Genomic DNA, 13,424 nt, shown 5'->3' with positions numbered 1-13,424 from the left:
AGCCCACTGAAACTTTGCTGGTAGGCCATGACCTCATGGTGATTCCATTAGTTAGTTAATGGAGATGGGTTATTTTAAGATATAAGAACTAGTTAAAAATATGCTTAAGCTATTGAACCAACTGTATTGCAAATAATATAGTTTTTGAGTTATTATTTCAGGTCTTAGCAGCTGGGAAAAAATAAGTAGCCCCCCACCAACAATTTCGTATTCCGTTTGTATGCTATAAATATGTTTTATTACTATTGGTTAGTAAAGAAGCCTTGGGTATGGCTTATCAGAGTAAACCCAGACAAGAAATCTGAAAAAAGATAATTAGAGAGAGTAAGTGGAGTCAAGTAGACACCAGCTGGATGCTGAGAAAAAAGACCGAAAATGCTACATGGCTTTGTGCCAATACAATAAACATGGGTTAATTTAATATGTAAGAGCTAGCTAGAAATATGCCTGAGCCATTAGCCAAACAGTATTATAATTAATATAGTTTCTGTGTGATTACTCAGGGCTGGGTGGCTGGGAAATGCTCAGTCTTTATCTACAAGTCTTCACTTTTTGTGTGTCTGCACCATGTGTGTGCAGTTCTTTGGAAGCCAGAAGAGGGTGTTGGACCATCTAGCACTGGAGTTATTGATGATTTTAGCTGAAATACTGATGCTGGAAACCAAACTCTGTTCATGTGTTAGAGCACATAGAGCTTATAGCCATTGAATCATGTCTCTAGTCCAGCATTTTACACACTCTTATTCTGTTCTTCTTGCCAAAAACAATAGAAGGACAGAAGAGATACAAAAAGAAGTGAGTGAACAACTGAACTAAAACCTGCTGTGAGTCCTTATCAGATAAAAGTAAATGATCCTATTCTGGGCATCAGTGTTAATTGAAAGCAGAGAAGTTTGAGATTTAGTCAAATTATACAAACACACACATACACACACAGAGACACACACTATTAAAGACCATTAGGATTCTTAAATTGTGAGCTCATAGAATAAGGAAAATACTGATGATTAGGATTATAGCATGTACACAATGATAATAAACTTATGATAGTATTGTTAACTTCAAGGGTCATGATGCACATAGAATTAGTATAATTTATTCAATTTCTATTTACTCTTTTACTACTCTCATATGTCCTCCTTTGAATTATTTTTAATTGTTGTAGCAAAACACGATGACCAATGCAATTAATAAAAGAATGTGTTTGATTTGTGGTTTGAGAGGACTTAAGTCCATGATGGCAGAAGAAGAAACAGCTGGGAACTCACATCTTGATCTATAACCACAAGGCAGAAGGAGAGAAGTGTGGCTCACATAAGTTTTGGAACCTCAGAGCCCAGCCCAGTGACACAGCTCCTTCAAAGAGATAATCATTTCTAACCTTTTCCCAAAAGTTCCAGGGACCAAGTATTCAAATATGTGAGTCTATGGAGGTCATTCTCATTCAAACCATCCCACATGGATAGAGTAGCACACACTGAGCCCTTAAAATCCCATATCCAAATTTTAAAAAGATAACTTGTTGCTCCTTTTAATAAATTGTGATAATCTCTAGCTTACTGTTCCCAAGGTATTACATGAATTCAAGCAGGTTTCTTTTTTGCATGTTATCAACCAAATATTAAAGAAAGAAACCCAGATTATTAGAAAAAAGTTCTCTCCTTTCAGTTTCTGATAGTATTTTATGAATACCACCTACTCATTTGAAAAAGAAAATAATTCTTTAAAAAGGAAATTAAAACAACATGAAGAAATGGGAGGCATTTTTTTCCTTTTACCCTGTTTGCATGCAAAATATGTCCCACCTGCTCCTTACACAAATGAAGAGAAACAGGTTGGTCAGCTGCCCACTGAGTTTTCCAAGGAGCCAGAGGACAATGTGATATGTGTTCTTGTGTCTCTGTGCCATCCCTGAACACCTCTACATCAGAAAAATAACAAAGCTAGTGTCTGCAAAACTGTTTATTTATACAACAATATAACTCATTTTATGTGAGGAGCCACCCCTGCATACTCCATTACAAGATGGCGCCTGCATTCGGCAGCACCAACTGAAATTTCCATCCCTTGTTCTCTGCCTCTCCCGTGGCGTCATATGGGCTGACGAGCTGCAACCAGTCAGAGCGTGACACGTCGGAGGCGAGGACTATTAACCTATAAAAGGATTGGGCTTTGGTCCTCTGGGGTCTCCGCTCTGTAAGCTTTATGCTCTCCCTCTCAAGATGCATTAAAGCTTTCTGCAGAAGGATCCTGTGTGTGCCGCGTCGTTCTTGCTGGCGAGACGGTTGCGCGGGACAACTGGTGCCGAAATCCCGGGAACCTCAACATCGTCAGCACCATCGGAGATCCCTTGGATTCAAGGAGGATTCAGAACTGCAGGATACGCTCAGAGAGGTATGTCTTTTCTGGATTTTGGCTTGGACCTCTCTCCGCCTTAGGAAGATAGTGTTGAAGCCATAGTGATTGTCCTGGGAGTGCTACTATGCTCTGCTTTCACCGTTATCATTGTTAGGTGCGTTAAGTCCAACGTAGATAAGCGGCAGCACTCTGTTGCGTGCCTCAGTCTCTTGTAGATAAAAGAGCCGTACGCGGAGTAGTTTACTTTCATTTTCTTCGCACTTGTAAGACGGCCGTAGATAAGCCGCGGGTGTCTGCTCGTTATCATGGGCTCCTCTCAGTCTATCGTTACAGCGCTAGAAACGGTGTTAAAGCAACGAGACATAAAAGTTGCCAATCGGACACTTAAAAATTTTGTCAAAGAAATTGATCGGGTGGCTCCCTGGTATGTTTGCTCCGGGTCCTTGACTCTTGCCTCATGGAATAAATTAGGTAAAGATCTTGATAAAAAACTGGCAGAAGGGGAATTGAGACAGGGGACAAGGGCCATTTGGAAACTTATTAAGAACTGTTTAGAGGATGAAGCCTGTCGGGCTGTTGTAGCGGAGGGACGAAATGTCCTTGAAGAAGTCCAGGATAGCATGTCAGAAACTGAGCGTAGTGAGAGGTTGGGCGCGCGCAAGAAAAAACCAGTCCCAATTAAGGAAAATGGCCCCCCCGGTGCGTCTAATGACAAGGGGGTGTATGCATCGGACCCTAGAGGTCCCTTGCCTGTTGTAAGAAAGAAAGGAAGTACTAGTCTATACCCTTTACAAGAGCTTGAAGCTTTAATTGCCGATAGCTCCGATGATTCTAAAAGTTCAGAAGAAGAAGACTTAGACCCTGAGGAAGAAGCTGAACTAGAGGAGGAAGAAGCCAGATATGAGGAGGAGAGGTATCATCCTGATGATCACTTGCGGAGTAAGAGAGAGCCCCGAAAGCGGCAGCCTTATGCAGCCTCCCCGCAGGTAGTCCCTTCAGCGCCCCCTCCTTATGAAATGCGCCGGAAGTCCTTCTCCTTCCTCCCGGAGAAAGTAAAAAGAAAACTACACCTTGCTTATCCTGTTTTTGAAGGCGCAGAGGGAGGACGGGTGCATGCACCCATAGAGTATAATCAACTTAAAGAATTGGCAGAGTCGGTCAGAAAATATGGAGTAACAGCCAACTTTACTCTAGCACAATTGGACAGGCTGGCCATGGCCGCCATGACCCCAGCTGACTGGCAGACGGTGGCGAAAGCATCGCTTGTCAGCATGGGCCAATATTTGGAATGGAAAGCTCTCTGGCATGAAGCTGCACAGGAGCAAGCCAGGGCCAATGCTATGGCTCTGACTCCGGAACAGCAACAATGGACGTTTGACCTCCTGACAGGTCAAGGGCGTTTTGCAGCTAATCAAACAGATTATCACTGGGGTGCATATCGGCAAATCGCTGATATGGCCATTAGGGCCTGGAAGGCACTCTCCAAAAAGGGGGAAGTGAATAATCAGCTCACTAAGATTATTCAAGGGACCCAGGAGCCTTTTTCAGATTTTGTGGCGCGAATGACAGAGGCAGCAGGGCGCATCTTTGGTGATCCTGAAACAGCCGCGCCTCTTACTGAACAGCTTATCTTTGAGAACGCCACTCAGGAATGTCGCGCGGCCATAGCCCCAAGAAAGAATAAAGGGTTACAAGATTGGCTCAGGATTTGTAGAGAACTTGGTGGTCCCCTTACTAATGTAGGATTGGCTGCTGCCATTTTACAGTCTCAAAAGCGCCCCCTTAAAGGGCCTGACAAAAGAGTTTGCTTTAAATGTGGAAAGCCGGGGCATTTTAAAAAGGACTGTAGAGCATCAGAAAGAGAAAGGGCTCCACCTACCCTCTGTACCCGCTGTGGTAAGGGCTACCACAAAGCTGAGCTATGTCGCTCAGTAAGGGATATAAAGGGCAGAGTTCTCCCTCCTATGGAGACATTTGTGAATAAGAATCCAAAAAACGGGGCAGTGGGCCCTCGATCCCAGGGCCCACAAAAATATGGGAACAGGTTTATCAAGGCAACAGACGAGGCTCCCCCGGAAACGGAACAAGAGTGGACTTGTGCGCCTCCTCCGACTTCTTACTAATGCCCCAGATGGGGGTGCGGCCTGTCCCTGTTCAGATGCCTACACCGTTGCCACAAGGGAGCGTAGGTCTCCTTTTAGGCCGAGGATCGCTCACCCTGCAGGGACTAATTGTCCATCCTGGTATAATTGATAATCAACATGTCCCTGAGATTCAAGTATTATGCTCCAGTCCTAATGGGGTTTTTTCTATTAGTAAAGGAGATAGAATAGCTCAGCTGCTGCTCCTCCCAGGTGATGCTCATCAGAAAACAGAAGACAGACAGATGGGATCCTCAGGCCAGGATTCAGCTTACTTAGTTGTTAGCCTCCAGGATAGGCCAAAGTTGTCCCTCTGGGTTAATGGTAAGCGTTTTGAAGGCATTTTGGACACCGGAGCGGACAAAAGCATAATTTCCTCCCATTGGTGGCCCAAATCTTGGCCAACTACTGAAGCGTCACATTCTTTACAAGGACTGGGATATAATGCTCACCCAACTATCAGCTCTTCGGTCCTTATTTGGAGGACCATGGAAGGACAGGAGGGACGGTTCACCCCGTATGTACTAGCCTTGCCTGTTAACTTATGGGGACGGGATGTTATGCAAGCCATGGGACTTACTTTATCTAATGAATATTCACCACAAGCAATCAATATTATGAGAAAGATAGGGTACAAGGTGGGAAAAGGACTAGGGCGCCTAGGACAAGGGCGGACAGAACCTGTGGCGCCCGACCCCAACCAAGGAAGACAGGGCCTGGGTTTTTCCTAGGCGCCACTGGGGCAGCACGACCCATACCATGGAAAATAGAGACCCCGGTGTGGGTTCCCCAGTGGCCACTGACCTCTGAAAAATTGAAGGCGGTAACCAGCCTTATTTCTGAACAGCTAGCCTTGGGACACATTGAACCATCAACCTCCCCTTGGAATACCCCGATTTTTGTCATCAAAAAGAAGTCAGGAAAATGGCGCTTGCTACATGATCTAAGAGCCATTAATGAACAAATGCACCCCCTAGGGGCTGTGCAGCGGGGGCTCCCGGTGCTTTCCACCTTGCCCAAAGATTGGAACTTAATTATATTAGACATCAAAGATTGTTTTTTCTCCATCTCTTTGTATCCTCCTGATAGACCACGTTTTGCATTTACTGTCCCCTCCATTAATCATATGGAACCTGATAAGAGATTCCAATGGAAAGTATTGCCCCAGGGCATGGCAAATAGTCCGACTATGTGTCAATTGTATGTACAAGAGGCCCTAAGGCCAATAAGAGAACAATTTCCAATGCTAATAGTTATTCACTATATGGATGATGTGCTTATATGTCATAAAGATCAAAAACTTCTTCAAGAAGCCTATCCTTTATTACTTAAGACCTTACAGTTTTGGGGCCTCCAAATTGCTACCGAAAAGGTCCAAGTTGCTAATTCTGGGCATTTTTTAGGTTCCTTAATTTTTCCAGATAAGATTCTTCCACAAAAACTTAAAATTTACAGAAATGATTTATGTACTTTAAATGATTTTCAAAGGCTGTTAGGAGATATTAATTGGCTTCTCCCATTTTTAAAGATTCCCTCTGCTGACCTAAAGCCCTTATTTGATATTTTAGAGGGAGATGCCCACATTACCTCCCCCAGATCTTTAACCCCTGCAGCCGAAGCTGCCCTCCTTTTAGTGGAAAGGGCCATTGAAGGGGCACAATTATGCCGTATAGATTCATCCCAACCCTTTTCCCTATGCGTGTTCAAAACAAGGAAGTTGCCCACTGCAGTGCTTTGGCAAAATGGGCCGCTTTTATGGGTCCATCCACATGCTTCCCCTCATAAAATAATTGATTGGTACCCTGCAGCCATAGCTCAAATTGCCCTTAAAGGCTTGAAGGCAGCTGTTGGCCATTTTGGCAAGCACCCCATTTCCATTATAGTTCCTTATAACTCCCACCAAGTACAAACATTGGCTGCCACTTCTGATGATTGGGCCATTTTGGTCACCACCTTTTTAGGAAAGATTGATAATCATTATCCTAAACATCCTTTGATACGATTTGCTGCGGAACACCCTATAGTTTTTCCCCGAGTGACTTCACCCACCCCATTGAAGGATGGGCTGGTGGTGTATACAGATGGTTCAAAGGGCGGTCTTGGAGCCTACGTTGTAGGCTCCAGGGTGTTTTCACGATCCTATACAGAGACCTCCCCTCAAATAGTGGAGTGCCTGGTGGTGTTGGAAGTTTTTCAAAAATTTTTGGGCCCTCTCAATATTGTTTCTGATTCCTTTTATGTAGTCAATGCTGTTAACTTGCTTGAAACTGCCGGGATTATAAAATCCACAAGCAAAGTGGCACTTCTTTTTCAAAAATTACAGGATTGTCTACTGCATAGGAAAGCTCCTTTCTTCATCACTCACATTAGGGCCCATTCAGGCCTCCCTGGACCAATGAGCCTTGGCAATGATTTGGCAGACAAAGCCACGCGACTGGCTGCAGCCGCATTTGCTTCACCCTTACAAGCTGCCAAGGCTTTTCATAATAACTTCCACGTCACCTCTGAGACTTTACGCAGGCGCTTCTCTTTAACCAGAAAAGAAGCCCGTGATATTGTTACCCAATGTCACAATTGCTGTCAGTTTCTTCCTATTCGTCATAGAGGTATCAACCCCAGAGGAATTTTACCGCTACAGGTGTGGCAAATGGATGTTACTCATGTCCCCTCATTTGGAAAGTTACAATACGTTCGTGTGTCAATAGACACCTGTTCTGGTGTTCTCCATGCAACGCCACTTACAGGGGAAAAAACTTGCCATGTTATTCAACATTGCCTCGAGGCATGGAGTGCCTGGGGAAAGCCCAGATGCCTCAAGACTGATAATGGACCTGCTTATACTTCTCAAAAATTTAAACAATTTTGTGCACAGATGCAAGTCACACATGTTACAGGCTTGCCTTACAACCCTCAGGGACAAGGTATTATTGAGCGCGCACATCGTACGCTTAAATCTTATCTCATAAAACAAAAAGGGGGAATTGTACAGGATTTACCCCCAGTACCGAGGGTTGCTATTGCTGTAGCACTTTTTACTGTGAATTTTTTAAATTCGGATGAAAATGATCAAACCGCAGCACAGAGACATTGCTCGGACCCACAGCGGCCTAAGGAATTAGTAAAATGGAAAGATGTGCTGACTAATGAATGGAAAGGCCCGGATCCTATTTTAATAAGATCCAGGGGAGCTGTTTGTGTTTTTCCACAGGATGAAGAAAATCCCTTTTGGGTCCCTGAGAGACTCACCAGAACTGTCTTGGAGCAGGAAAATGAAACCGACCAGCAACATAAAGAAAAAGAACAGGGCGCTTCTTGTGATGCTGTTGATGATTAAGATTCTGGTAATTCAAGGGGAGCCACGTTGGGGAATAATGTCGACATTCCCATTGCCAATGCCGGTAATGTATAATGCACAAGTTTTCCCCCGATTTTTTGACACTAATAAAGAACTGGGACTTGCCTTTCTGCCCAAAGATGAACAAATTCAAGAACTTAAAGAAAACAGGACTATCTCCCTTAAAGGGAGCCTTTGCTTCCTGGTGAAAGAACAAAATAATAGTGATTCCTGTAACCAATCCTCAGCCTGGCTAAAAGAGGCTAGATGGGAATCTAACAGTAATATTGTAATCAATGCTACAGTCATCTATGGCAGATGGCACAATTGGGCTACGAACAAAAGCTCCCTGGCCTATGTGTTACTTCCATTCAGTATGAAAATTTTACCAGAGCAGCTAATTTGTCTATAAGTCTTTTGCAGTTCATTTTGCAGAACTGGACCGTTGAATTTGAACAGACGCTTCGCGAGTTGAGAGCCGCCATTGTCTAGATCAACTCTACCCGCCTTGATATGTCCTTCATGGAGGGGCTGTCTTCCTAGATTTCCTCGACTGTTTCTTATTTCAAAGGATGGGTGGGGGTGGGGTTGTTTGGTGTGATCGTTTGCTGCAGAATGGTGTTTCTCCTCTGGCTGGTTTGCAGGCTCAGAACCCAAAACAAAAGAGACAAGGTGGTGATTGCACAGGCTCTTGTCGCCCTAGAACAGGGGGCCCCCCCGACATCTGGCTAACTATGCTCAAGCAATAGGCTATTCGCTGGACAGCTCTTGCACACCCGGAACTTAGGTTCATTGCACAGGGTAGAGTGTCTGGCCTTTCATCCCAAGAGGGGTGTTGAGCGAAGCGCATCGCACAGAGAGTTGCTGCTATAACACCCTCTCTGAGAGACATGTTGTACTGCATAAGGGTTGCCTGCCTTAATCTCCCTTTCCCAGAAAAACGGCAGAGGACAGGTCGAGAGCATCTCGGGTCTCGATAAACCTAGGGATGACTTTCGTACAAGTCCTGTATGTTTGCTTGTGGGAAGTATGACCACTGTCTCTACCCTCAATAATCTGGGAAGCCTATTTGCCTTAATATATTAGAAAGGGGGAGATGTGAGGAGCCACCCCTGCATACTCCATTACAAGATGGCGCCTGCATTCGGCAGCACCAACTGAAATTTCCATCCCTTGTTCTCTGCCTCTCCCGTGGCATCATATGGGCTGACGAGCTGCAACCAGTCAGAGCGTGACACGTCGGAGGCGAGGACTATTAACCTATAAAAGGATTGGGCTTTGGTCCTCTGGGGTCTCCGCTCTGTAAGCTTTATGCTCTCCCTCTCAAGATGCATTAAAGCTTTCTGCAGAAGGATCCTGTGTGTGCCGCGTCGTTCTTGCTGGCGAGACGGTTGCGCGGGACAATTTTAAAGTAGTTCTGGTTGGGGGGTGTATACAATGAATGCATTACTAAGAATAGTTTTCGAACTAATTCTTTTTTTCTAATAATCTTTTCAGTGTTTGATGAACTCTTGGGATAATCGTCAAGGAAAGTTGACTTATGTATTGAATCTGGACCAGTTTATGCAACAATATAAATGATAGAAATGGATAAATTAGACAGGTAATTAAATTTGTCAGTACAATACTTGCTTAAATATGTAAACAAAAATGAGTAAATAAAGTGAGCCAAAGACAAACCTGTGTATGCAAGGATATAATGAATATTTTCTCCTATTTAAATGAAGCTATGAAGAATGCCTGCAATTTTGTTAAAATAATAACAAAAGAGTTTTCAACAAGCCAAAAGTTTTCCTAGAAGAATGCTCACCTTCTCTGTACAAAACACATTTCATTAGTGAAGAAAACTTGGTCTTCTCTAGGAATATGCTGTGGATGGTGAATGTGATGGGGAAGGCTGTCAGGGGATAATCTACTCAATGAATTTTTGATCATAAACTAGTTGATGAGAAAAGTAAAAGTGGGAACATGAGCTGTGTAGGAAGTGTTAGAAGGAGAGATGCAGATTCAATAGGCAGCTTTGCCTGAGCTTTCCCTACTGGGCAGGAGGAGAATGAATGCTGCTTGCTCTCTACACACAACAAAAGGCTCTGTTCGATTATGGGAGGCCACTATAAATGATGAAATTTACTGTATTTTACTTTCATTAAATAAAACGCCTTCTGTTGTTTACTCTACTAGCTTTAGAAAGAATTCATGGCTTTATTTTTGTTGAACATAATTGAATACACAACAGGTAGCCTTAGGCCTCATTCTCAGACGATTTTCTGTGATGTAAAGACAGTAAGAAGTGGGGCTGGAGAAATGGCTCAGTGGTTAAGAGCACTGACTGCTCTTCCAGAGGTCCTGAGTTCAATATCCAGCAACCACAATGGTGGCTTACAATCATCTGGTAATGAGATCTGGTGCCCTCTTTTGGCGTGCGTACATACATGAAGGCAGAATGTTGCATACATAATAAATATATAAATACATCTTTTTTTTAAAAAAAAGAGAGAACAAGAAGCAACATTTTTCTTTATATATATAAATGTCTGTAAAGAATTCTGTCATGTTTTTTAGGACTCCCCCCATAACAATGTGTCATGCCTGTTTCCAAAAGCAATAGCGATGACACAGAGATTCAAATATTTGAAGAAGAAAATAATTATGTCTAAAAGCAAATAACAAATGAATCTAAAAGAAATGTGCTTTATTTGATAAGTCTTGATTCTCTTTGTACCATGAATTAATAGTTTCTAAGATCGCTGACAAATACTGAGTATAAGACAAAGCCAAGAGGCTACATTGGTTGTGATTTCTGATAATATAAATTATATTCATTACTTTTTAGCACTAAACCACTTAGACTGAAATTCCAACTTAAACTTACCATGGAGACTTGTGTTCACAAATGAAGAGATTATGTTAAATGATACATGGTCAACAGAAGATTCTGTGAAGAAAATGATGCTCCTTGTTTAACCAAGTAAAATCATCTACACACTGAGAGATCTAGGACTTGAAAAAAATGGAGAACTCAGAGTAGCAATTGTATCTCAAAAATATGAAACAAATGGAATTTAATGGGAAAGATATCTTGATAGGTATTTCTACAAATACATATGAATGGGCCAATATGCATTAGAAAAGGCAGTACCACTACTAAGTATTTGCAAAAAATAAATTAAAACCTATATCCACACAGAAACTTACCAACAAATTCCCAGGGCTGTATTATTCATAATCATCAAAAGTGAGAACAATTTAAAAATCCACCAAATGATGAATGTACAAGCCAAACATGGTGAGTGGTTAGAACAGAATATTTTTCATCAGTAAAAGAACGAATTAAATAAATGCTACAATGTAAGCAAGCTTTCAAATACTATGATTTGTAAAATAATTCAGTCACAAGAAACCATATCATTTGATTTTTTCACTCTAAATTGTGGCCAGAATAGACAAACCTATACACAAAATAGATTGTGACTCCTGCAAGGAAAGCAGCTAGGCAAATTGCAGATCTCCACCTCTGTCTCCAGTCCTCAAGTACAATTCCCCAGTCTCTTCCACCCTTATAGTAGAATACCTACGGCAGTCCCACAACTTCATCTCTAGTGTATACCACAGTTATTAGCCCCAACCTCCCTCTCAGCTCTGCTTTTTTCCACCCCCTAACACCAGCAGACATTCCCTGCAAACATTCAGGCCACTCCTGCCAGTGAAACCCTCTGCTCCTACAAATCAAATCCCCCAGTCTCATCCCTAGGTCTGTAACAGAACATCTGCTGCAGCCTTCTCTCACCATCTCTAACAGATGCTACAGATGTTCCCCTCCTAACCTGCCCCCCACTAGTCTTTGCTTTATCCCATTCCCTAACTCCAGCAGGCACTGCCTGTGAGCACACAGGCTGCTCCAGCCAGAGAAGCAGGTAGGCTAACTCCTAATCCTCACATCTCCTTCCATTCCTCCAGTGCCCTGGTCTCCTGCCCAGCTCTCCAGCAGACCTTCTGCTATACTTTCTCATTACTGCCTGAACACATTCCCAGAGATCTAGGCAGATCCTGGTGGAACACGCAGGTTTCCTCTTTCTTTCGAAGTCCCTCTACTGCCCCTAGTGGACCCTGCAGTATCCACACCTATCAAGACCCCAGAGGATTTTCTTAAGGACAATACACAGCTAACAGTCTCCTAAGAACCAGAGAGGAAACAGATACTTTAGAACAAAAGACCTATTCAAAAAAGATAAGACCGGATATCAGCAGCTAGAATTACAATCTTCCTAATCCCAGATGCCTACATACCAGGGAAAAAACACAAGTCTAACAGCAAGGACAATGCCTCCATTAGAACCTACCAACCCTACCATAGTAGGTACTGAATATTCCAACATATTTGAATCACAAATAAAAGGCCTTAAAACAGCCTTTGTGAATATGATAGAAGCCTTTGAACAGGAAATGAATAAAATCCTTAAAGAAGTCTATGAAAACACAAACAAACAGCAGAAGAAAATTAATAAAATAAGCCATGACCTTAAAGTAAAAATGGAAGCAATAAAGAAAGCCCAAACTAAAAGAAATCTGGAAATGAAACATTTAGAAACTTGAACAGGAACCACAGAGGCAAGCTTCATCAACAGAACACAAGAGATGGGAGAAACAATCTTAGTCATTAAAGACATATGTCCCACCCACCTCGGCTGCTAGTGGGCAAGCCTCCTGCAGGCAGGCTGCTCCAACACCCCAATAGGACCTTGTAATCTACAAGTCCCACTCCACTGCCAAACCCACTTATTTTCCGTGACCTCAGCAGTTCTCCTAAACACAGACTGTGACTACATGGAGTGAACCCAGGAGTGAGTGACAACCCAGTCTCTAGGCTCCATTGCAAAACCTCCCCAACCCAAACTTGCTGGCCAGAGGGCAGGCCTTCTTCAGGAAGCCTGCTCCAGCACTCCTCCTGTCCCCGCTATTGGACCCTGAAATCTAGAAGTCCCACTCCACCACTAAACTCTCCCGTCCACGGAGACCTACATAGAAGTAGCTGCTCAGAACTAACCAAGAGCGGCTCCCTGAGACACAGACACCAACTGCAGGGATCCAAGAAAGGATCCCCGAGACACAGACAAAGTCTGCAAAGATAAAGAGAGGACCATGAGACACTGCCTGCAACAACTGGAAGAAGAGATGGGTAGGTGCTAATACAAAAATAAATTCAAAAGAGCAATATAGCCACACCAGAACTTAGTGGCCCTATACCAGAAGACCTGAACATCCTAACCGAGGAGAATCAGAAGATAATGATCTTAAATATAACTTTATGAAGATGACAGAGACCCTTAAAGAGGAAATGAAAATTTTCCTTAAAGAAATTGAGGAAAAGAAAAATAAAAAAATGAAAGAAATCAAAAATCTCTTAAAGAAGCCCAAGAAATAACATCAAACAAGTAAAGCAAACAGCTCAAACAGTTCAATACTTGAAAAGTGAAATAAAGGCAATAAAGACAACACAAACTCAGTTAATTCTGAAAATAGAAAATCTGGGTAAATGAACAGGAGCTACAGATGCAAGCATTACCAACAGAATGTGAGAGATGGAAGAGAGA

Source organism: Chionomys nivalis, chromosome 2 (genome assembly GCF_950005125.1).
Source record: "Chionomys nivalis chromosome 2, mChiNiv1.1, whole genome shotgun sequence".
In the NCBI taxonomy this organism is placed as follows: Eukaryota; Metazoa; Chordata; class Mammalia; order Rodentia; family Cricetidae; genus Chionomys; species Chionomys nivalis.
This window is presented reverse-complemented; position numbering follows the sequence as displayed.